Source organism: Neopsephotus bourkii, unplaced genomic scaffold (assembly GCF_033783945.1).
Source record: "Neopsephotus bourkii isolate Nb327-2 ecotype Australia unplaced genomic scaffold, CSIRO-AGI_Nbou_v1 NB_234, whole genome shotgun sequence".
NCBI lineage: Eukaryota > Metazoa > Chordata > Aves > Psittaciformes > Psittacidae > Neopsephotus > Neopsephotus bourkii.
The window spans coordinates 140,240-163,002 of NW_026900744.1; the positions used below are offsets into that span (position 1 = coordinate 140,240).

Below are 22,763 nucleotides of genomic sequence, written 5' to 3' on the forward strand. Positions count from 1 at the left end.
GCATGGGATGGGACGAAGCACCTGACCCAAGGTCAAGGGGGATGTTTGTCCCCAGGGAGGAGACTGAGACTGAGTCTTGAAGTTTTCCCTGTGCTAAGGTCTGGCTCAGCTTCCTCTTTTATAACACAAGCTTGGAGTAGACTGAGCAGAAAGCTTTTTTTCACTATCATCTCCCCTGTGTGAATGAAGCATCACCGTCCTGTCCAATCCCAGCCAATGCTATTTGGTTAGGCGCTCACCCATGTCAGGTCCCCAGGGATGTTACACACAGATTGAGGGGCAATCTGCAAACCCCATCCCACCATAGCTGCAGGCTGAGCCCCAAAACAAGCTCTCACCTTCCTCTGCAGTGGTGCTGAGTACTGCACACTATGTGATTTATGGCCCTCATTTCATCCTTCTTCCCACTTACGTTCATGAAGATCAGTCTGAATGCAACACGTGCAATTTCACCTTTCGCCTCAGAGAGCTTTACCACGTAGTTGAGTCCAGCCAAAGCATCCACGTTGTGTTTGGGTCTGGCCTGGTTTGGGGAAGCTGCCAAATTGCTTCCAAATTATATATATGCCCCGACAGCTTTTAAACTTGGGTTCCAAATGTAGCTACACAACCTTGAAATTAACATTGATCAGGCTTCCAAAGCAGTGAAATTAGCACTTGGGTATTAGAAAGTTAACCCCAAATGGGGACAGATGAACTAAAATTACATGGAAAATGGAGATCCCATGTATGCATGGTACATTCAGCTCTGGTCACTGCATCAGCCCTGCTTCCATAAACCCTGTGTCAGCAAGACGAAGAGCAGAGAGCAAAGTGAGTAATGCTTTAAGGGCCTGGTCCCTATAGCTGCATTTTGGGCCCACCACAGAAACCTCACACAGAGGCCACACAGTAAATAGCACTGTGCATCTTTTTACTCTGATATGAACTGTGTTATGCTGTAGGGATCTGGGTGCAATTTAACTGCACGCTGTATGTGGTAGAAAACCTGGATAACCAGTGCACAGTGCTGTACAGGAACACTGATTGCCTTTAATACCTGTAATGAAGGATAAAGCTGGCAAGGGCTGGGAGGGGACCTAAGAGCTGCTTTCCAGGCACTTAGGAACTTTTTGCTTCACAGCCCAACCTGGGGTGGATTTGTGTTTCTGTGAGTAAATCCAGACCTGAATGTGGGTGTTCTGAGTAAAGCTTCACTGCTTTCAGCCACCAGCTCACGTCATCCCTAAGAAACGCTGCTTTCCTTCCCACGTGAAGTGTTCCTAGAGCACTGTCTACACTGAAATCATTACACTTCCACCTACAGAAAAGCATATATATATACAAAGGCTGGAATTAGCTCCACAGCTGGTGGTGCCTAAGAGATGGCCACATGCGTTCCTGGGGAGCCAAGTCAGTCCAGGAGTTAGGTCCTTGAATCTGCCACCCCTAAAATCAATAGCAGGTCATAGAATCATAGAATAGTTAGGCTTGGAAAGGACTTAAGATCATCCAGTTCCAACCCCCCTGCCATGGGCAGGGACACCTCGCACTAAACCATGTCACCCAAGGCTCTGTCCAACCTGGCCTTGAACCCTGACAGGGATGGAGCATTCACAACCTCCCTGGGCAACCCATTCCAGTGCCTCACCACCCTAACAGGAAAGAATTTCCTCCTTATATCCAATCTAAACTTCCATCATTAACATTTTTGTAAGGCTAGGAGGGCAAAGAGATCCTTGTCTGAGGGGAGAAGGAGACATCCACCCAGGTGTTCTGATGTCCAGGACCTACATTACCAACAGGCCCGGTCACCGACTCATCTTTATAGAAACTTCCAGCTAAAAGGAGTAGAGAAAGATCCTCCCGTGGGCAAGGTAAAAACAAAACACTTTACATTTAAATCCCTTTCTTAAACCAAGAGAATTTCCTCCTGCTGGCCCGAAATCTTGAAAGTATTATGAACTTCTTCTGCTATCTCTTCCGCCATCCGTGATGTAGAAGTAAATCTTCCTCTTCCTTAAATCTCTCTCCCTCTTGACTCATCTCATACATTCCTCCACTTGGAAACCCAACCTCTCATCCGTTCCAGGCCTCTTTCCATGCCAGACTCTTTGGGAAGAATTTTCTTCTCTTAGTAAAAACCTGGATTTCTCTCTTCTCCCTGCTTTGCTTTCCCAGATCAAGCCCACACCTTCCTGTCGGATCTGTGAATTATCCTCCTGTTGCCACACTCCGTGTAGGTTCCCATTTCCCTTCTGTTGCATCCAGGTTTCTGCCTGCCAGATTCCCATTTCTGACAAGTTTATTTAGACTTGTTTTACTCTTTACCCATATTATCCTTCCTCTTCTCTTTTGGCTGGTATTTTTGGATTTGACAAACCACCGATCTCCTTCATAGCAAACACAGGCAGGTGTTTCACATGTTTTACATAAAGCTGTGTGCATGTGCTTGTGTTTGTATGAACAGAGATGTAGTAACAAGCCAAAACGTGTGCTTCCAAGCCACAGCAAAAGCATGATGATAAATTTCCCCCTTTCACATCCACTCAACAGTGACTCCACTTAAAGAGTAATAATTTAGGGAGAAAATGCATAAACCAACTCATTCTTCTTCTCATGTGATGAGCAAAATGAGGAAATACAATTCCTCCCTTCCTCATTTGGGCACAAAATGCCATGGAGAAACGTGACCCACACACCAACTTTGACTGAGAACCACTGAGGTGAATGACAGCTTTCCTAATGCCTTCCTGTGGCCCAAGATCCCACCGTGAATGCTTGGACCTGACCCTGCAGTGTCCAGGTGCCTTTGGAGACCTCTTGGTCCTCCTCACTGGGGACAGGACCCAATGAGGCAGGTAATTTGCTCTCCAACCAGCTTGCAAACCCCATCCTAAGCACCAAGATTCACTTTTGGACAGAGTTACAAACAGTTTGCTTTAAATCAGCAGGTAAAATCAGTTGTCATTCATCATTTTGAACAGCACACAAGGCTTTAAAACAGCAGTCACAGGAAAGAGTAATTAAAGACATCAGTATATATGGGAACTGGGATAGAATACAACTGTGGGATTTGCCAAAGACAGATATTCATTTCATCTGGCTTCTTTGCTAGAGATTTCCTAGAGGACACGCAGTGAATCCAATTGATCTGGACTTCAGTAAAGTATGTCATACAGGGCCACATGGAAAATGGCTCTTTATAGGAAAAAAATGGGAATTTGTACAAGATCTAAAAAGTGCATAAAGTGAATGACAGGAAGTGCATTATGTGAAAAGGAAATTCTTTGGCTAAAGGGAATTACTCATGGAGCTCTTCAGTGTTGGGTCTTAGGAATCCTGTCCTGTCTTCTCATTAATGACCATGGCACGTAATGTAAGAAATGCACTGATGAGTCTTGCTGATGAGCCCAATTTCAGAGATCCTCGAAACAGGGAGAACCAGGAACTGGATAAGAAGTCACAGAGAATGCACAGAATTTGTGGTGCAAGGTATGAGGCAATGTATCACTGTAACCTCACTGAAGCGGAAAGACCTGGGAGCACTGAATAACACTTCCAGTAGACAGAGGGAAGTGATAACAGTGCTGGAGTGTTGTGCCCACTTGTACATAAGGAAGGTAAATTCACAAGGCACCATAGGAAAGACTGGGATTAGTAGAAGAGGGAAGCACTGTCAGGAGCAGAAACAGGCAGAGAATTGCCTACTTACAAGGAGAGTGAGGACACCCCTTGGCTACACTCATCATGCTTCTCCAGTGACAGGAAAAGAGAGAATAAGCTAAAAACCAGTACTGGAGCACAGGGATATGAATGGGCCGAGAGGAAATCTGGGCTAGAAATTAGAAGGCTCAGCAGCAGCTTCACTCAATGCACACACAGGCAAAAATCCTGATTTCAGGATGGAGCTTGCATGGTTAGTGGACGTGTGTGGGATTTCATTGTCTAAGAGAGCAGCGGCCTGGGCTGCTGACTGCTCTGCAACAGCTCAGGACTCAATCTAACTTCAGTATGAACATGACTCCAAATTAAGTGTTTTGCCTTTGCTTTCTTAATTGTCTCTTCTTCTAGACAGACCTCCATAAGAGAGGAAAGGCCCCTCTCCATGTGTGAAACCAACTGAATATTGCACTTCTTGAGTCCCATGCCCGTAATGACCAGGACATTAAAACAAACAGGCAAGTCGCTGAGGCAGAGGAAACAGTAGTAAGCCACAATTGTTCTTCCTGCATAATGAGAGATGACTGATTTTTGTGCCCCCAATCAAATGTGGTTTAAATGAAACAATAGGCTTAAAATACATTGGCTAGAAAACCTTGCAGAGCCTCATGCTCTGCTTTGGAATCTCAGACTGTTTTGGGTTGCAAGGGAGCTTAAAGTTCATCCAATTCCAAACCCCTGCCATAGGCAGGGACACCTTCCACTAGAGCAGCTTGCTCCAAGCCCCTGTGTCCAGCCTGGCCTTGAACACTGCCAGGGATGGGGCAGCCACAGCTTCTCTGGGCACCCTGTGTCAGCGCCTCAGCACTCAAATAATAAGGCAAAAGGTCTAACAGGCTGCTAAACTCGATATTTTGGTCATCAGCCCATCAGTGAAGGAGCAGAATCTCCTCTCACTGATACCAGCTGTATGATGGTCACCTGAACCCAGGCATCACCTGTATACTCTCTGTAAGAGATGCCCCATGCTTCACAGGTGAGAAGCAGCTCTGGGTAGGACATGCAGCATGTGGACAGGATGAGCAGGCTGGGAAGTGGAAGGTGTTGCAGACCTGGTTTCTAAAATGCCCTCGTGTCCAAAATGGCTCATGAGAGGTGCCAACACCAGGAACATATTGAGGCTCCATGTCTGCAGGCAGGCAGCTGTCCAAACAGCCAGGTGAGCATCAGTAAGTGACAGCAAACATAAGGTGCCCCTCAAAAGCCATAGAGTACAGTAACACTAGCAAGATGTTCAAATCAAAAGTGAGCAGCATTGTGAAAGGAGGTGGTAAGAAGCCAAAACAGGGTGAGGTTTCTACATACGGAAGAAGTCCAAATCCCCATCTTTCCATGCTTTGACTTCTTAGAGGGAAACAGACTTTTTTTTCTGCTTGTAAAGAAGAAATATTCCCTGTAGTGAACACAGCCTAAATATCCCAGCATCCTGTTGTTGTATTCAGTCCAGGAAGTGAAACCAAGGCCCTGGGTCCATAATTGAGGCCACATGGACATCCCCACGCTCGTGCTGAAATGTTCTGGCTTCACCAGCCCAGCCAGGCTCCAGGTGAGAGCTGAGCTGAGGTACCCGAGCTCCTGCAGACTCCTTATCTGAGGTCCCAATCTGCAAAACTGGGGTCATCATCCACCTCTCATCTCATCAGCGTGGAGAATGTGTCTTCTAGATGAATGTGCAAGAGGACCCTGGTTTTGGCTAGGATAATTGAGTGCTACAGTTATACATGTAACAGAAGTACAATTATATATATATAAAATAGAAAAGATGGTCATATTATAGACATTATTACAATCAAGAATCAGTGGCTCTTCTGAAAAGTCCCAGCACTTCGAGTTTTTCATGGTTTTGGTTCTGGAACAGACTAATCACTTTCACATCATAAACAAATAATGGTTTTAATAGATTCCACATTTGTGGAACTTTTACAGCTAACATGCAGCAAAGCTCTTGTCCTCCATAGGCTTTCTTTACCTTTTTTTTTTTATTCTTTTTTTTTTTCTGAAATAGCAAAATATATTCTGTAGTAAATTAACTGTGATTCACATGGCACGTTGTATGAACACACTGTGGATGTGGCCTATGAAACAAGCTTTGTTAGAATTCTGTAGCCCTTATGTTCCAGTTTCATGCTTACAATTCTCAATCTGTTTCTGCTGCAATTCCATGTAAGGAACAACAGGGGAGCCTTTCTCTGTCTCCTGTAACACCTCTGAATCCCTATCAATGCAACTAACAGATGGGGAGGAGTCGGATGCTGCCCCGCCATCCACACAGCCGTGCGCTTCCATCCTGCTCGAGGGCAGAGTAAGTGAGAGCAGGAGCCAACCCTCTTAACACATGTATAATCTTTCACAGGAGAGTTCAAATCCTGATGAACCTTCTGGGCTCTAAATTAATGTCTGCTTTCCCAGGCTACCCTGTCTTTCCCTGTTGTGCTCATACCCATCCTGGTCACAGGCAGCATCTGCCAAGAGTGCAGGGGGCAGTGATAACCCTCCAGTGGGATGAAGCTTGGGGATGCTGGAATTGTTCAAGGCCAGGTTGGAGCAAGCTGCTCTAGTGGAAGGTGTCCCTGTCCGTGGCAGGGGGGTGGAAATGGATGAGCTTTAAGGTCCCTTCCAGCCCAAACCATTCTATGGTTTTATGAACTCCTGGGACTCAGGTGGCTTCACCCCATGCAAGCTCAGTGCTCCCATTGAACAACCTTATTCCTATTTCTGCTGCATTCACTATATCTGCATCTGTCTGACAACCCATCTCTCTGCAGAAATGCTCAGCTTATAACGACTCAGTCCAAAGAAAGCCTCTGGTGCACGATTTTCCTTATCAAGCCCAGAAATCCCAGCTACGGAACCTCTGCTGCTGTAAAAACCCACTCCAGTCCTTTGAGTCGTAGGTGCCTAACATAAACCACAGTGGCCTGAGAGGCCCAGAGAAAGGTGGTGGAGACAAGATTAATGGTTTCAGCTGGGAGTGAAATCCAGTAATTAAGTAGTGACCCATGACACTGGAGAAGCAGTAACAGTTTGTTGACCACAAGAACGATTGCTCTGAGCGCCTTCTTAATGTTGTAAATGTGAAAATGATTTACAGCACAACCAACAGGGGAAAGAAAAGCGAGCTCGCGAGCAGACACGATTGACATTAGTAATTGTTCCTGACTGCACACATATGTGGAGGTAAGAAAGTAGAAATCCTTTTGGTGCGTAGCATGGTAGCAATATATCAAAATTGCTAACAGCAAAGGGCTCAAACTCCTTGAGCTGAGATGATTAAAAAGCGTACAAACACCATTCATAACACTGAAACAAACAAGAAGCATGAAAGGGATGAAGGCTTTGCTTTTCAGTAAGGCTTGTTTGCCTCGGATCTGGAGCTGCGAGCGCATCACAGCCTTGCAGACAGAGTTAAAAACAAATGATTGCTATTCGGTATGTGTCAGTGCTGCTCTGCTCCTGAAGAAGACGTGGGAAGGCGCTCAGGGGATTTCAGCAGCATCTGAAAGCATGAGTCAGGTCAGATTTAGCATCTAACTGGAAGTCAACTGAGAACTGGCAAAGAGAGAAGGACACGATGCTTGTCCTCCAGTGAACTTCACTCACACAGGGGATGGTGAAGTCCAGCCTTGCAGTGGCACCCTTCATGGTCCTGAGAGAAGATGTGAGCATCAGCATAGCCCAGCTTCCTCTTTGCTTGTAGATGAGGAAGACAATCAAGCTTTCTTCCCCTTGGCCTCAGGGGAAGTTCACCCAGGCAGGGATGGTCTCCTCCAGCACAAGCCAGGGTCTGATGGTCTCAACAGAGCAGGATGGAGGCTTCTTTTTCATTCCATTGCTTTATACCAGGGGAAAGAAAGAGGGTTTGTGCTTCCCAGGTGTAAAGTGCCAGAGATCTGCCCTGTGCTGGTTTGGAAAGATTCGTTTTTTGGTCAGAGAAATGGATCTGCAGACTTTGGTAAAATGGTCATGTTTCCTCCTTTGTGAACAGGAGGAGGACTGGAGAACAGCCTCCGTTTTGCTACCAGAACCCCAGGTTTGTTTCCCTCTTGTGGCTGATCCTGGGTCAAGGCAAAGATGCTTTCTGAATAGAGTGGGGCTATTCACTGCATCCCAGGGAGACACCACGCATCACACCCAGGCGCCTCCAGCCACCAGCCCTTGAAATGGCTCACCTAGATTATGTGCAGAAAAAGGCCTCATTGCATTTGGGTTGAAAACCAGTTGCAAACACCCCCAAAAACAGCACTGCTCAGACTTGAGGTTTTACGCAGCCTTTAGCCAGGTCATCAAGACCAACATCAGCTGATGACAAATGCATAACTACTAAAAGAAACAGGATCTCTGACCCAGTCAGCTGCCACACGATCATAGAACTATAGAATGGTTAGGGTTGGAAAGGACCTTAAGATCACTTCATGCCTTGCAGTGCTGAGACCCCCTTCCCCTGCCTATCAACCTGAAGGGCAATGATTGCCACTCAGCAGCCCCAGCCCAAAGCTGCTCTTCTCCCTTCTCCAAAAAGGAGATGTAGAGGGGGCAGGAGCAGGGGTCATAATAAAGCTGAGCAGAATAAAGAGCAGGGCCTTCTTTCAAATGCAATTATTTTCATGTTTGGCTTTTTCAGCATCACTTAAGGCCTCAGTTCCACCATCTCCTGTTAAAAGCTGGTAGATTTTGTTGTGTTCTTTAATATGGTCATAACTGTATTTTATATAGAAGGGAAAATGCTGGCTCCCCGTGGCTTTCATGTATGTTCATATTGGTGTAATTCAAACAATATGATGACTCAATTTGACGTCGTTTCCTGGCTGCACTGGCGCTGGTGGTAATCGAGAGCTTAAACTTTATTGGGGCGCCTGATGGAGCAGCAGCAAACACCACAGAGAGCCCTAATGAAGGCCAGCAGTGGACAGGCTGCCCACCTCAGCCCAGCAAGGACACTTCTTACACCAGGTAGGTGCCATCTGGCCAGGTAAGCACCCAAAAAGCTGTCACCACCTGTTCAAAGGGCCGTGCACAGAGACCAAAAAGAAGCCAACCCCACTCCCATTGCAATGTGCGAGAAGAAAGTAGAGGGATGAAGCATCTGTGCTACTACCCTGGAAGTTGGCCTTGCGCCACCCCTAATCCATTGTGAATTCTCCTCTTAATAATAATTCTCAGAGCATGAGACGAGTCAGTGTTTTGTTCCAATGAGGACAAGAAGCATTTCCAGCCTGGTTCGAATTACAGCTAGAGGAGGAAGGACAACCAAAAACTTGAAGAATTAAGGTTGAGAACAAAGAGGTGAATAAAAAGTGGTGTCTTGGAAGCACAGGACATCGGTGTGCCATTGCATTTGTGCGTGTTTCCAGCAGGAAGCATCTTAACACAAGCACATGTCTTGGTGTCAGGTACATGCACATCCCTGTACACGAACATATCTAAGAGGCAGGGCTGGTAGCACAACCTATTATTAAGCTTGCCAAACATTTCCAATTAGAAAGGCCTGTTTTCTATTGCTAATAACTTTATTAAACTTAAACCACTTGGGCTTCAATTTTCCATGCCAAGTGTCTGCCTTGGGATGAATTTTTTTGTTATGCCTTCTTTTTCTGTTCAGCCACCAGCCAAAAAGAGGTTCAGTTGTTTCAGACAAGATAGGTAGGGAAAATACTGGGGCTTGTAATGCAAAAGAACCCCACCAACCTTGTCTTGCAAAGGTCTATATCCCTCCAGCTTTAGAGAAGGGGCTAGAAATCTGCAAGTAGTGATGAATTTCATCAAATTTGCAGAGAAAAACTGGCCTGAAAACTCTTTTTATAGTCAAGCAATACATCTTACATCTCTGCGACTCCATGTTTTGTGGGCCCACTTCTAGCCTTTTGCTCTCATGGCATTGGAAGAACTATTTGGGATCACTCTATGACAGCCCATCTGCACTCAGAGAGGGACAGAGAGCATGGTTTCCTTTCAACCCAGCTCTACTATCACCATCATCCTTCCCTTCCCAAAGGTGGCTGTCTTTGCTCCAACCCAGCACCCCATCTCCATATTCCACATGCTGCATTTTCCAATCCCAACAAGGAATGCAAAACAAGGCGCAGGGTAGACAGCCCTTCCTTATAAATCCCATGTGATAGCAGAGATGTGTCTTTGCCCTTCCCTCCCCCCATGTAGCAGTACCTTTAGGATCCCTGGAGTTTGCCCACTTATTAATACCGTTAACATTCACATCTGTTTTGGATTGGTTTCTGTGGATGGGATTTAATAACAAATATGTTCTCCATTAATGCTAGCCTTGCTGTGCCTACATTCACTAACAGGCTTACGTACTTTCTGATCAGATCAGATGTTCTCTGTGGTTTGTTTGTCAGGTTTTCTGTTGGGTGACTTTCTTCTAGCAAATCGGGTCTGAAATGTAAAACATGCAGAGAGTAGCATGGAGCCACCAGCACCAGAAGGTTCAGAGAAGAAACAAAGCCAGACAGACAACCCACAGCCCCACTTCTCCTGGATTGACAGACTCCTGGCCTAATTCATGGATATGCCAGAACAGCCTTTGCTGCCTCATTGGAGGTCCACATCCCCCTTGGCATTGCACTCCCCTCAAGATGTTAGACATGTGGCAAATGACACTTCTGTATGAACTTCAGGTCCTTTCCAACCCTGACCTTTCTATGATTCTATGGTTCTATGTCTGGGAATAAGAGAGGTATCCACTGGCATTCATCCAGGCAGGTGTGTGAGGATTTCAGATTGACAGGACTAGAGGCAGAAGGTGCAGAGTTCTCAGTAGCTGTGCTTCTTAAAAAGGGGAGGGACTCACTGAAATAATCCAGACGTAAATCCTTTACCATCTACAGAAAAGATCTAGAACAATGCCTACAGTTCACACAGGGTATTAAAAATGGAGATGCTGCAAAAAGCCCAGGAAAGGAGGAAAACTGATCTTGTTATGGCTTTTCCGGTGATGCTTCCCATGCACAGGTCTGGAAAGAGCTGGACAAAGAAGTGGTAAGTGCTCCATCCCTGGCAGTGTTCGAGGTCAGGCTGGACAGAGCCTTGGGTACGATGGTTTAGTGTGAGGTGTCCCTGCCCATGGCAGGAGGTTGGAACTGGATGATCTTAAGGTCCCTTCCAACCCAAACCATTCTATGATTCTATGACACAATGTGATGGCTGCTGGTATCAGACAGAGGGTTGGAACATGAGGTTTAGCCTTGAGTCAGTATAGCTCAGGAATATACAAGACACAAAATAAGCCAGATACGGGAAAATCAGGAGCCCTACAGTGGGGTCAGAAGCTGGTAGATATGAAGTGGCAGTGCAAACACAGTGGCCTTCGGCAAGGCAGACGTGCTCTTAGCAATGAAGAATAGCACATCAGTGGGCCGATGGACAGATACAGAGACACAGGTGCTACCACACTACAGCAAGGATAAAATGCTAAAGCTCATTCTGCATTCTGGGGAAAAACATCTGTTTTTTCCCATGCTGTATTAGAATTACAAATTGTGGTTGTTTTGAGAGACACCACCGACAATCCCTTTCCCACAGACAATCCCATGTAATTGCTGAGAAGATAAACTTTCAACCAGGCAGAAAAAGCCCAAAAACATGTATTCTGAAGAGAAAAACCCACTGTCTTTTGAAGCAAATCATCTACCCAATGCCTGTCATCGCAGCAAGGGACACACGACCCCCAGCACAGTAGCAGCACAATTCAGACAGAGGCAAAGGATCAGCTCCCAGCTCATACATTCAAGAGGCCCAGAGGAAAACCCACAGCAGGTTAAGACACTGAAATACATAGAAACATGGAACAGTTAGGGTTGGAAAGGACCTTAAGATCATCCAGTTCCAACCCCCTGCCATGGGCAGGGACACCTCCCTCTAAACCATATTACCCAAGGCTCTGTGTCCAACCTGGCCTTGAACACTGCCAGGGATGGAGCATTCACAACCTCCCTGGACAACCCATTCCAGTGCCTCACCACCCTCACAGGAAAGAATTTCCTCCTTATATCCAATCTAAACTTCCCCTGTTTAAGTTTTAACCCATTACCCCTTGTCCTATCAACACAGTCCCTAATGAAGAGTCCCTCCCCAGCACCCCTATAGGCCCCCTTCAGATACTGGAAGGCTGCTATGAGGTCTCCACGCAGCCTTCTGTTCTCCAGGCTGAACACCCCCAACTTTCTCAGCCTGTCTTCATATGGGAGGTGCTCCAGTCCCGTGATCATCCTCGTGGCCTCCTCTGGACTTGTTCCAACAGTTCCATGTCCTTTTTATGCTGAGGACACCAGAACTGCACACAATGCTCCAGGTGAGGTCTCACAGGAGCAGAATAAAGGGGCAGGATCACCTCCTTCGGCCTGCTGGTCACGCTCCTTTTGATACAGCCCAGGATACGGTTGCTTTCTGGGCTGCAAGCACACACTGAAGCCGGCTCATGTTCATTTTCTCATCGAGCAGCACCCCCAAGTCCTTCTCCTCAGGGCTGCTCTGAATCTCTTCTCTGCCCAGCCTGTAGCTGTGCCTGGGATTGCTCCGACCCAGGTGTAGGACCTTGCACTTGGCATGGTTAAACTTCATGAGGTTGGCATCAGCCCACCTCAGAAGCGTGTCAAGGTCCCTCTGGATGGCATTCCTTCCCTCCAGTGTATCAACCGAACCACACAGCTTGGTGTCATCGGCAAACTTGCTGAGGGCGCACTCAATCCCACTGCCTGAAAGAGATGCTTTCTGTTTCTTTCTTCAGGGGAAAAGCTGTTCTGTCCCCAGACAAGGTGGAGCTGAAGACCTTGCATGGTGCAAGGTGGAGACCAGCAGTGACTGAAACAAGCTCTGCAATGAGGAGCCAGCACTGCAGGCCCCGGTGCTGACCCACATGATGTGCATGGATGCTCCCACCAAAGCCATGTGCCCTACAACCCAAAGAGCAACCCACGAAGAGCATCCCACCGGGGTTGCTGCAGACAGAAGAATGTGCATCACCACCACGAGGGAGACTTTAACCCAGCTCCCTCACCCTTCAAATGCCATTGGGAGATTTGACCTTGGGCAGCAGATCCAGGGCCTGTCCCATGGCGCAGACACACATGTGCACATGCAGAAGAAGATGAAGTGTTTTTGCCCCTGACCCCAAGCGAAATGGCAAGCCCCAATCGTGCAGGGTATTCCAATGGCCACTTAGTGTTTGTAAGCTGTCCTCTGGGTAGGATTTCCAGGCGCACAGAGTCGTATCTTTCACACCTTCTGAGCGGGGCTATAAATTACAGCAAGAGTCCCTGTCACTTGAGCCCCAGCACTCCGTACTCCTGGCGCCTGCTGGGTTGTTGTTGTTGTTGTTACAGCTACAGCTCTAAATGGGGAGCTGGTGATGTATGGCTGGAAAGGGACTTCTCCAAGTGCTCAGCGAAGCAGTCACAAATAGGAAGAAACTGCAGTTTCCTACAATATTTAGCATTATATAGGCCCTCAGCAGTGCCACACTTTACTTCTTCATTTCTAGCATCCCCCTTTGAGAGCTCTACCCCACTTCATCATCATAAACATGTCAACAATCAGTCCCCGTGGAGGGCTCTGCTGTTTGTTCTTTGGCTCACATGGAGAAAGCATGTCCCTGCTCCAGCCCCCAGCACACATTTCTCTATGCTCAAAGGGGCCGGAGTTGGAACGCAGCCATCCTGTGGCTCCCGGACCTTGATATTTAAGGCAAAAAAAAGAAAGGAAGAAGACAGCAAAAGCAAGGAACAAGAACTTGATAAATACGATCAGCTGCCGGGAACGTGCCTGAAGCCTCCTGCTGCTGTTGTTGACATCAGAAAGCTGCGGAGCCTGGGAGATGGGAGGAAGTTTCATTGTCTTGTTCCTACCAGGAGCACGCGATTGCCGCTCCAGCTGCCTGGTGCTACCCGGCGCGTCTCTGTCACCGGGATAACAGGACATCAGTTCTCACCTCCTGCGCCCGCTGCCTCTCCCAGAGCCTCGGAAGGACTTTTTCATGGAAAACAGCTCCAGTGTGACATTTTCCCAGACTAATCCTTTATTACACCTGAAGCTTTCCCGTTATCCACCTGGCAGCTCTGCGGGCTGCAAGGGCTGCCTATGGGGCCTGATCCCAGGGTGCATCTGAGCACTGGGAGAGGTACCACTTGAGTTGTGTGTTTATGCTTTTCCTTGGGTGGCTGTAGGCAATCAGCAGGGCAGCCCCAGTTGAAAGCAGTTCCATGGGTTAGGAAGAAAGAGGATGCAAACTGCCGTCAGCTTTGAGTCCACGTGTCCCTGTCTGAGCTTAGCAAGGAAGTTCAGGCTTCCTTCGACTCCACTAACGCAGCAACTTGGTCAGTCAAAGGAGCAGGAGTGAACTTCATTAAAAGTGATGGAGAAGAAAGCAAGCCCATTCTAGTTAATAGATATATGATCTCAATGCAAATTCAAGTATTTGAGTTAGAAGAGACGAAAACCCCTTTGGGATAAAGGGAATCTGAAGCATTTTAGCAGGGGCATGATGAATAATTTCACAGTGACGTCATGAATATATGTGATGAAGCCAGAAATACCTGAGAAGATCCTACACAAATGCCTTTTCAGACCTTTTTCATCCTTCTGCTTCCTTCCAGTGTGCAATGCTCCCTCAATCTTTCAGGTCCATGGCATTAGGTATGGTACAGGAGGGAACTGTTTTGTTCCATACAGGGAGCTTAGGCCCCCTGAAAGGGGCTGGCTGGACAGTTATGAAGATGTAAGCCCTCTGTATATACCCTGAACAAACTTCCCTAGTGCTTTGCTATAAAATATGGTGCAATGCTTGGCTGGATGAAGCATGGTGAAAGAGCTCAGGCTTCATGGCTCATTTAGCCTGGGACTTCTCTTCAGGGACAGCCAGCAAGAGCACTGATTTTGATCACTTTCTTCTGCTGTGGAAAAAGTTATTCTGGGATTGGAGCTGAGACCGGCTCCTTTTACAGGGCTTTTAAGAGGCTTCAAAGTGGTCACCTGGAGAAGACAGCTTCCAAATCTGTCCCACTCCAAGCCAGCCAAATCCTTTCTCACATGAACTTATGGCAGTAATGCATTTGGGAAAGAAGAACAGCTATTCAGGCATGGGGTTTAAGAACTGTTTGTCATTCGGCTATGACTGCAAGGCAACATCTCCTCCTCCCAAGTTTCTAACCCTTTTGTAAGAAACGTTCAGATCTCTCTTCAAAGTAAAATGATTGTTTTTTTAATAAAATAGTTTTTTTTTTCTTCTAAAAACCTCCTTCCATTTGGCAGAAACAAGACAGTTCCTCATAAACACCATGGGGTTTTAATGACTGGAGCCCTCTTAAGACAGTGTTCACTTGCCCAAGCAGCCCTGGTGTAGGAATGTTAGGGGCACTCAGGTGTGAAGGTGCTGAGAGACCTGTAAAGCATTTGGATCAAGAAACAGAAAGAAAACACAAAATGAAACCTTCCTGAATAACTCAAGGGTTTCTTCCCTTCCAAAATCACTGGAGAACCTTTAGTCCAAACTCCTCCTCCTCCCTCATTATCCCAGAGACAGATTTAAACAGCACTCTGCTTTGCAGAAGAGTTGTGAAGAGCCCTAGAGCCAGCCAACGGAGATAAGAGGCCACAGCTGAGTGTTTGTGTAAAGACAACAGTTGCACCGTGGGTGACAGATATTTGTTATATTGGCCCAGCACGCTGCACAGATCTGTAAATGGAATGATGATGGCTTTGTGCAGCCTATCACTGCTCTTCCCTGCATCAAGAAAGCTCCGGGCAGACCTTAGAGCAGATTTCTAATAACTTAAGGGGGCCTACAAGGAATCTGGAGAGGGGCTTTTTACAAGGGCCTGTAGGGACAGGACAAGGGGGAATGGCTTTAAACCAAAAGAGGGGAGATCAAGCTGAGCTCTTAGGCAGAAGCTCTTCCCTGTGAGGGTGCTGAGGCACAGGGTGCTCAGAGAAGCTGTGGCTGCCCCATCCCTGGCAGTGTTCAAGGCCAGGTTGGACACAGGGGCTTGGAACAAGCTGCTCTAGTGGAAGGTGTCCCTGCCTGTGGCAGGGGTTGGAGCTGGATGAGGATTAAGTTCCCTTCCAACCGAAACCATCCTGTGATTCTGTGTTCTGTGGTGCACAGGGCTCCCCATGTAGGACACACTGCTACCTGGGATGGTCAGGAAAACAAAAGGCACAGACATTGCTTTGAGCATACAGCCTCTCCCTCCTATTGCCAGGCTCCGTTTCTATCACAGAGTGGAATATGTCCCTGTGCTGGTTCATATCACAGGTGCACAAACCTGGCCCTTCATAAGCACATTACTTATGACCCGTCCGTGCACAGCAGCCCCATTCAGGGAACGTGGCAGCTCTCGTCACACTTTAATCCCTATCTCACAACTCAGCAGCTGCCCTAAATCCCTGTGAGTGATCTCCTGCAGGACAGCACCTCGCACCTGAGCACACACCTGGTGCAGAGCATAGACTCATAGGACCATAGAATCAAGAAAAGACCTTTAAGGTCATCAAGTCCAGCCATTACGTTAGGTTGCAGGCAGGCACCTGCAGTTTCGCATATGCCTCTGCAGGAGCCCTGTACCGAGTCCCTAAATCTTCTCCTGCAGTTCCTGAAACAGCCTTTCCTATCATTATGAGGCTGAAAAGAAAATAAACTTTCATGACCATTTTTATTATCCCGTTTAAGAACTGTTTACCACCTGTTTCATTTCCATGTTAAAACGTGACATTCATTTGGACCCAGGCTCACCTAACCCCTCCTTTTGTCATTGAATTGCTGCACTCAGATCAACTAAGACAGACTTCGTATTCCTAAATAAATCTGCTTCCCTCTCCATGCTGGCCATGGCTCTTGGCAAAGGGGCTTAAGAGGGGAGCTTGGAGGAAATGAATGATATTTTTCATCCCAGAGAAACAAATGCCAAAAGTCAATTTTGCAAAGGTAATACAGCTTCAACTGACTCATGTGTTTGTGGAGATGCTGTGACCCTGCAGAGCCCCGGTGAAAGGAAGAAGCTGTGATTTCAAACTGCATAAACTGTTGATCTTTTGCATTGTTCGGACTTTTGCAATCAAATCTGTGCTCCAGTTAATAAAACGAAGGCAGTTACTCAAGAGGTTTTATATTCAGGGCAGCAAGCAGACCAGCTCTCGGAGACACCAGCCAACTGCCTCTAGTAAAGCCCAGTTGAACCCAATCACATGCGGCAGCTCCCCTCTGTCTCCGTGCAGCATTCCTGCTAAAGTGGTTCTCCCTCACTTAATCCCATCATTAAACCTGAAAACCAGATCCCATTGTTTTAATTCACCTGGCAGCAGCTCACCCTGCTTTAATTGCACACCCCTACAAGTTGATATGAGAAAGGGAACCCAAACCTCATCCCAAAGCTGTCAGCAGAAACACAGCGTTCAACAGCCCCGTTTGACACACAACTCTTGTGTTATACCTATGAGCTTCCAGGCCTGAACTAAGCACAACACTGTAAGGGTTTAAGGTCTCGCTAGTAAAAGCTCTATTTACTCCCTGGGAAGTCACACACAGGGTATTATTTTAGTGGTCTGTCAACACAAAGCTTCAATCTGAGTGGGGTTGTGCCATCCCCAGGCATATATTAATGAATCACTCCAACAGAAGCCGTAGCATCTTAATGCAAGCATCCTTTAAAACAAAAAAAGCAATGAGAATCCAATGTAAACCGCAAAACCAGCAAGTGGATATATTGTTAGGAGGTTTTGATTAAAGCTTTTGAAATTAAAAGGATCAGACTGAGGATCAGAGGAACATACCGCAAAATCATCAAAAGAAGATGAGGAGCAGATTTTGTAGCCCTTGCTCTTGAGGGAGATAAATCAGTACTTTCTGTTTTATGGAGGGAAGGGGTTGCAAAGCTTGGCCTTTGCTGCACAGAACATGTTCTTAGCTGATCTTGAGCCCCTGAAGCCAATTAGTCCTTTGGTGTTTCCCTACAAGGAGTCTCTGACAGGAGAGAGGCTTTCTTGTCAGTTGGCTGGATGTGTCAGGGTGACTTTAAGCACAGCACCAGCACAGTAACAAACAGGCAGATGCTGCAGCTCATCCACCTCCAATCCTGGAAGCAGAGAAGAAAGCCTTTTACAAAGCACCAAGTGAGAGAATTGCTTACATTGCGTGATGGGTACAGTTTAATGCTTTAATGTCATAAAACTCCTTGCACTATATTTCTCACAGAGTACAAGCAGGGTGCCATATCCTGTTTTTTACATGAAAACTTCAGCCTCAACATCAATTTTTGTTTCCAGCCACACCAAAAATAAGGGAAGATCATCAGCCCGTAGCCACGTCAATGTGGCCAAGCCCTCATCCACCCCAAGTCCCTACTGAAACCCCGTTCTGTTTCTTCACCAAACCATGTGTTTCTAACCTAATTTTGCCTGAAATTTACCCCTTCCTTCTCTTTACCCCTTCCTTGGATGTGCAGGTATAAAAGCTGAGCATTGGATATAGACTTTGCATCTAAGTCTGTACTGCACAACCAGAGCTGAATGCAGAGCAATGTAACTGCCCTGTAGCAGTGATTCCAGCACGGCTTTGTGCAGGAAAGAGAGCTCTAAACCCAGATGCTAGGTTACAGATAGGCTTTCAGTTCATTTACAGCAAACTTCTCATTGTTTTAGGCTACCCAAAAGCCACAGAAATGAATCCCCTTTTGCACTATTCCTCTGCTAAAGTGAACCCTACTTAAACACAGACTTGGAGAAGCCACCTGCATTTTTCTCTATTGGCTGCACATTTCCAAGTCACGTTTATAGGTGACAGAGCAAAACAAAGCAAAACCAAACCAAAAAGAGGTTCTCTGCTGAGAATTTATGTGGCACGCTTTGCCTCTCAGTGTTTTTATAGCCTGGTTATAAAGCCCTGGAAACAGAAGGGGATAGAATGGAAATACTGACAGATCCTTACCTAGAATACTGCAAATGAGCGTACCATAAAAATGACTAATTACAGATACTGTAAAGCCCAGCTTAGCTCTCGGGCTCAGCTTCTGGGCTGGAGGGGGGAGATGCAGACAGTGATAACAGAGGGCTCAGCCTCTGCTCCTGTTGGCTTTGCCTACATAGACAGGAGCTTCAAGTTTTGACCCTTCATTAGTGGTCATAACCACAACAGGAAACACTTCTTCTAATGTTGTGACCTTAGTGGCAAGAAAGGTGTTTGCAGGTTAACTGGCCTGAAAAAACCCTGCACTTATTCACTGCCTGCAACAAGTGTCTGGCATATGTCCACCCATAAAGTCCCAAGCAAGTTTCAGCTTATTAAACCTCGCCTTTCTACTTCAGATGGGCTTGAGGATGTCTTAGACCATACAGCAAACCCCCAGATTCTTCTAAGTGAAGAGGAAGGGAGTTCCTCAAAGGCTCTGAAGAGCAAGGACAGAAGGACAAAGTGAGGAGCTGAGAGCTGCTGGATGGAGTCTGTCCGCAGAGGGACACACAGGAATTAGGTGGTTATTGCACTGGGATTGGCCCTACTAAAACAAAAGAGGCCAAAACTAAATGGAGACTTGATAACACTGAGCACCAGGCGTCAGCAGGGGGAAGGTCATTTGGCTGCCCATGTGGAGAAGGCTAGTCACTGTGAACAATAGTTTCTGCATGATTGCAGGGATGGTGCACATGCTGTCATGTTGTGGAAGGGCTCTGCACAGCTATTGCCTGCTAAACTGGGAAACAACCTGAAAGCTACTGTCCCCTGGGAGCTGCTCCATTGCAAGTAGTAAGGAAGACCCTTGCATCCTTTCCACCCATGCTGCAGAAGCTAATGTCAGCTGGCAAAGTGGAAGGCAGCAGGCTGGGGGAGAGCTCAGAGAAGGACAACCTCCAGCATTCCCATTTCCTCCTGTCCTCCTTCCTTCTGCTGGGGAAACCCCTTCCTTGGAAGTGATGCTATCTCCATTGCCTTCCAATGTTTCCATCACATGTATGCTGGGTGCTGCCTTCAGTGCTTGGCTGCGCTGGGCACAGATCCCTGCACACTGTCCCTCCCTAGGGTCACATATCTCTCTGAGGAACAGGCAGCTGTATCCATTAGGAAACCTAAGTGGAGCCAGTCAACTTTACAAGAGATGGTTGAATTGTTCTTGCACCAGAGGGGCCCGCTATCACAATAAAGGCCTCAGCAACAACAAGGGACAAACCCTGGCCATGGACACCCCGAAGGCCTAAAGATAAAGGGTTGGATTACACAAAGCAGCTTCTCATTATCCACTCCTTGATACTGGTTGGGAACTTTGTTTTGAAGGAATCCCTTAATTAGGTTTTACAGTGCATAGGTTAGGCATTTTCCAGCGAGAGCTTTATTGTAATGGGTTGCACATGTTCTCATACTGTACACCGAAATGAAACTTAGCTACAGGGCATTTCCTTCCGTTGCTCTTGCAGGGGAGCAGCTTTAACCTCTTTGCAGACACAAAGCCATATTTCACTCCTGAGAGGCCGCAGCAGTTCCCCACTCCCCATCACTTGGGGTCATTTCAACCCTTTAACTGTGCCATGAACTCACAAATGTGCTGCAGGGAGCAATGGCAGGGGAGAGGTGAGGCAGAGATGGGAAACACCCAGGAGGTTAAAACCCATCAGTGCCCAGGAGTGGCCCAAGGAGCCAGCCCACAGTCCTCAGCCATGCAGCACGTACCTGGTGGCCACATCGCTGACCATTGCTGGTAGGGGAATCATCTGCAGAACCTCCTCTGATGCCAGAAGTGCTGTATTTCTGTATCACCGAAGTCAGGACTGGTTTGGGAAAAGAGAAGAAAAAAGCAGTTTTAAGGGAATGAAGGCACAATTCAGAGGTAAAGGATTTGAATGGGCAGATATCTGGATAGGATTTGTCTGCAGACATCAGCTGTGGTGAGATGTTCTTCTGACCACAGACTTGAGTTACTCAGAGCAACCAGAGCTACTTCTTGGGCTGTAGGGTTTTCTTCAGCTGGAGATCACTGTGACACTAAAGAAATGGGGAGCATGAACACTGCTAGGTCACAGAAGTGACTCAAGGATTCCTCTATTCAGCCCACAAAACTGGTGGTGCAGCATGGCCATCAGAAAAAAACTCCAGATATGGCTTGAAAGAGCAGAATTTACCCCAGGTTTTGTGAACTAACCCAAAACTTGGAAACTTATGACTACCTACCTGTTCAAAACAGTGAAAATAGGTCAAAACCAGCTGAAAGAGGGTAGATTGAGATTAGATATAAGGAAGAGGTTCTTCCCTGTGAGGGTGCTGAGGCGCTGGCACAGGGTGCCCAGAGAAGCTGTGGCTGCCCCATCCCTGGCAGTGTTCAAGGCCAGGTTGGACACAGGGGCTTGGAGCAAGCTGCTCTAGTGGAAGGTGTCCCTGCCTGTGGCAGGGGTTGGAAATGGATGAGCTTTAAGGTCCCTTCCAACCCAAACCAGTCTGGGGTTATATTGAAGGGGGCTTCCACATGGCAAAAGGAGACTTGTCTAGCTTCCAAATCAGACAGAAGGAGACACCTATGCACACAGCATACAGGGAAGCAGTGGGACTTCTTGCCACAAGATGTAGTAGGAAACAATACAGAATCACAGAATCACAGAATCCCAAGGGTTGGAAGGGACCTCAAAAGATCATCTAGTCCAACCCCCCTGCAAGAGCAGGGTAACCTAGAGTACATCACACAGGAACTTGTCCAGTCGGGCCTTGAATAACTCCAATATGGGAGTCTCCGCGACCTCCCTGGGCAACCTGTTCCAGTGCTCTGTCACTCTCACAGTAAGAAGTTCTTCCTGATGTTAACGTGGAACCTTCTATGCTCCAGTTTACACCCATTGCCCCTTGTCCTGTCACTGGATATCACTGAAAAAAGCCTAGCTCCATCATCCTGACACTCACCCTTTACACAGTTGTAAACACTGATGAGGTCACCCCTCAGTCTCCTCTTCTGCAAGCTGAAGAGACCCAGCTCCTTTAGCCTCTCCTCATAAGGGAGATGCTCCACTCCCTTAATCATCTTAGTTGCCCTGAGCTGGACTCTCTCCAGCAGGTCCCTGTCCTTCTTGAACTGAGGGGTCCAGAACTGGACACAATATTCCAGATGCGGCCACACCAAGGCAGAGTAGAGGGGGAGGAGAACCTCTCTTGACCTTCTAACCACCCCCTTTCTAATGCACCCCAGGATGCCATTGGCCTTCTTGGCCACAAGGGCACATTGCTGGCTCATGGTCATCCTCCTATCCACCAGGACCCCCAGGTCCCTTTCCCCTTCACTACTTTCCATCAGGTCAACCCCCAACCTGTACTGGTACATGGGGTTGTTCTTCCCCAGATGCAAGATACATTTCCATGCATTCAAAGGGCAAGTAAACAAGTTCTTGGAAGCAAAAATCCTTCTAGGTATCCTAAGTACCAAACCACGCTGTGCCTGGGTTTCAGTCCCACAAACAGGGATGTGGCAGCTCGGTGCTGAAGTGACACCTGAGGAAGTGTTTCTAGAAACAGGAATTTGCTTTCTGTGGTACCCGCTCCTGTTTGTACTTGGACCTTTGCAAATCAGGCTTTTGGCTCACTCTGAAGAAGGGAATTTGTGTTGTCTTTATGCTTTAAGCCTGAATTTGTCCTGAGGGAACAGTAGCAGAAAAAAACAACCATTTCTTTTTAATAGACACCAGCGTCGTTACTTAGGTTTGGCGAGTTCAAAGGATTGAGAGGTGAATGAGATCATCAAGGAAGTCATTTCTTTCTTTACTTCTTCTTTCCTGGGCTGCATCAAAAGGAGGTGATCCTGCCCCTCTATTCTGTTCTCGTGAGACCTCACCTGGAGCATTGTGTGCAGTTCTGGTGTCCTCAACATAAGAAGGACATGGAACTGTTGGAACAAGTCCAGAGGAGGCCATGAGGATGATCAGGGGACTGGAGCACCTCCTGTATGAAGACAGGATGAGAAAGTTGGGGCTGTTCAGCCTGGAGAAGAGAAGGCTGCGTGGAGACCTCATAGCAGCCTTCCAGTATCTGAAGGGGGCCTATAGGGATGCTGGGGATGGACTCTTCATTAGGGACTGTAGTGATAGGACAAGGG

At 47.2% G+C, this 22,763-nt stretch overlaps 1 long non-coding RNA gene across 1 annotated transcript in view; it reads right to left on the reverse strand.

Annotated features, from left to right (window-relative positions):
- LOC133207681 (uncharacterized) overlaps nucleotides 1-20,454 on the reverse strand; it is a 99,111-nt gene extending 78,657 nt beyond the window's left edge. The window contains exon 1 of the long non-coding RNA XR_009724122.1: nucleotides 20,363-20,454. This is a non-coding gene — a long non-coding RNA (uncharacterized LOC133207681). The remainder of the gene's footprint in view (nucleotides 1-20,362) is intronic.
- Nucleotides 20,455-22,763: the final 2,309 nt, after the last annotated feature.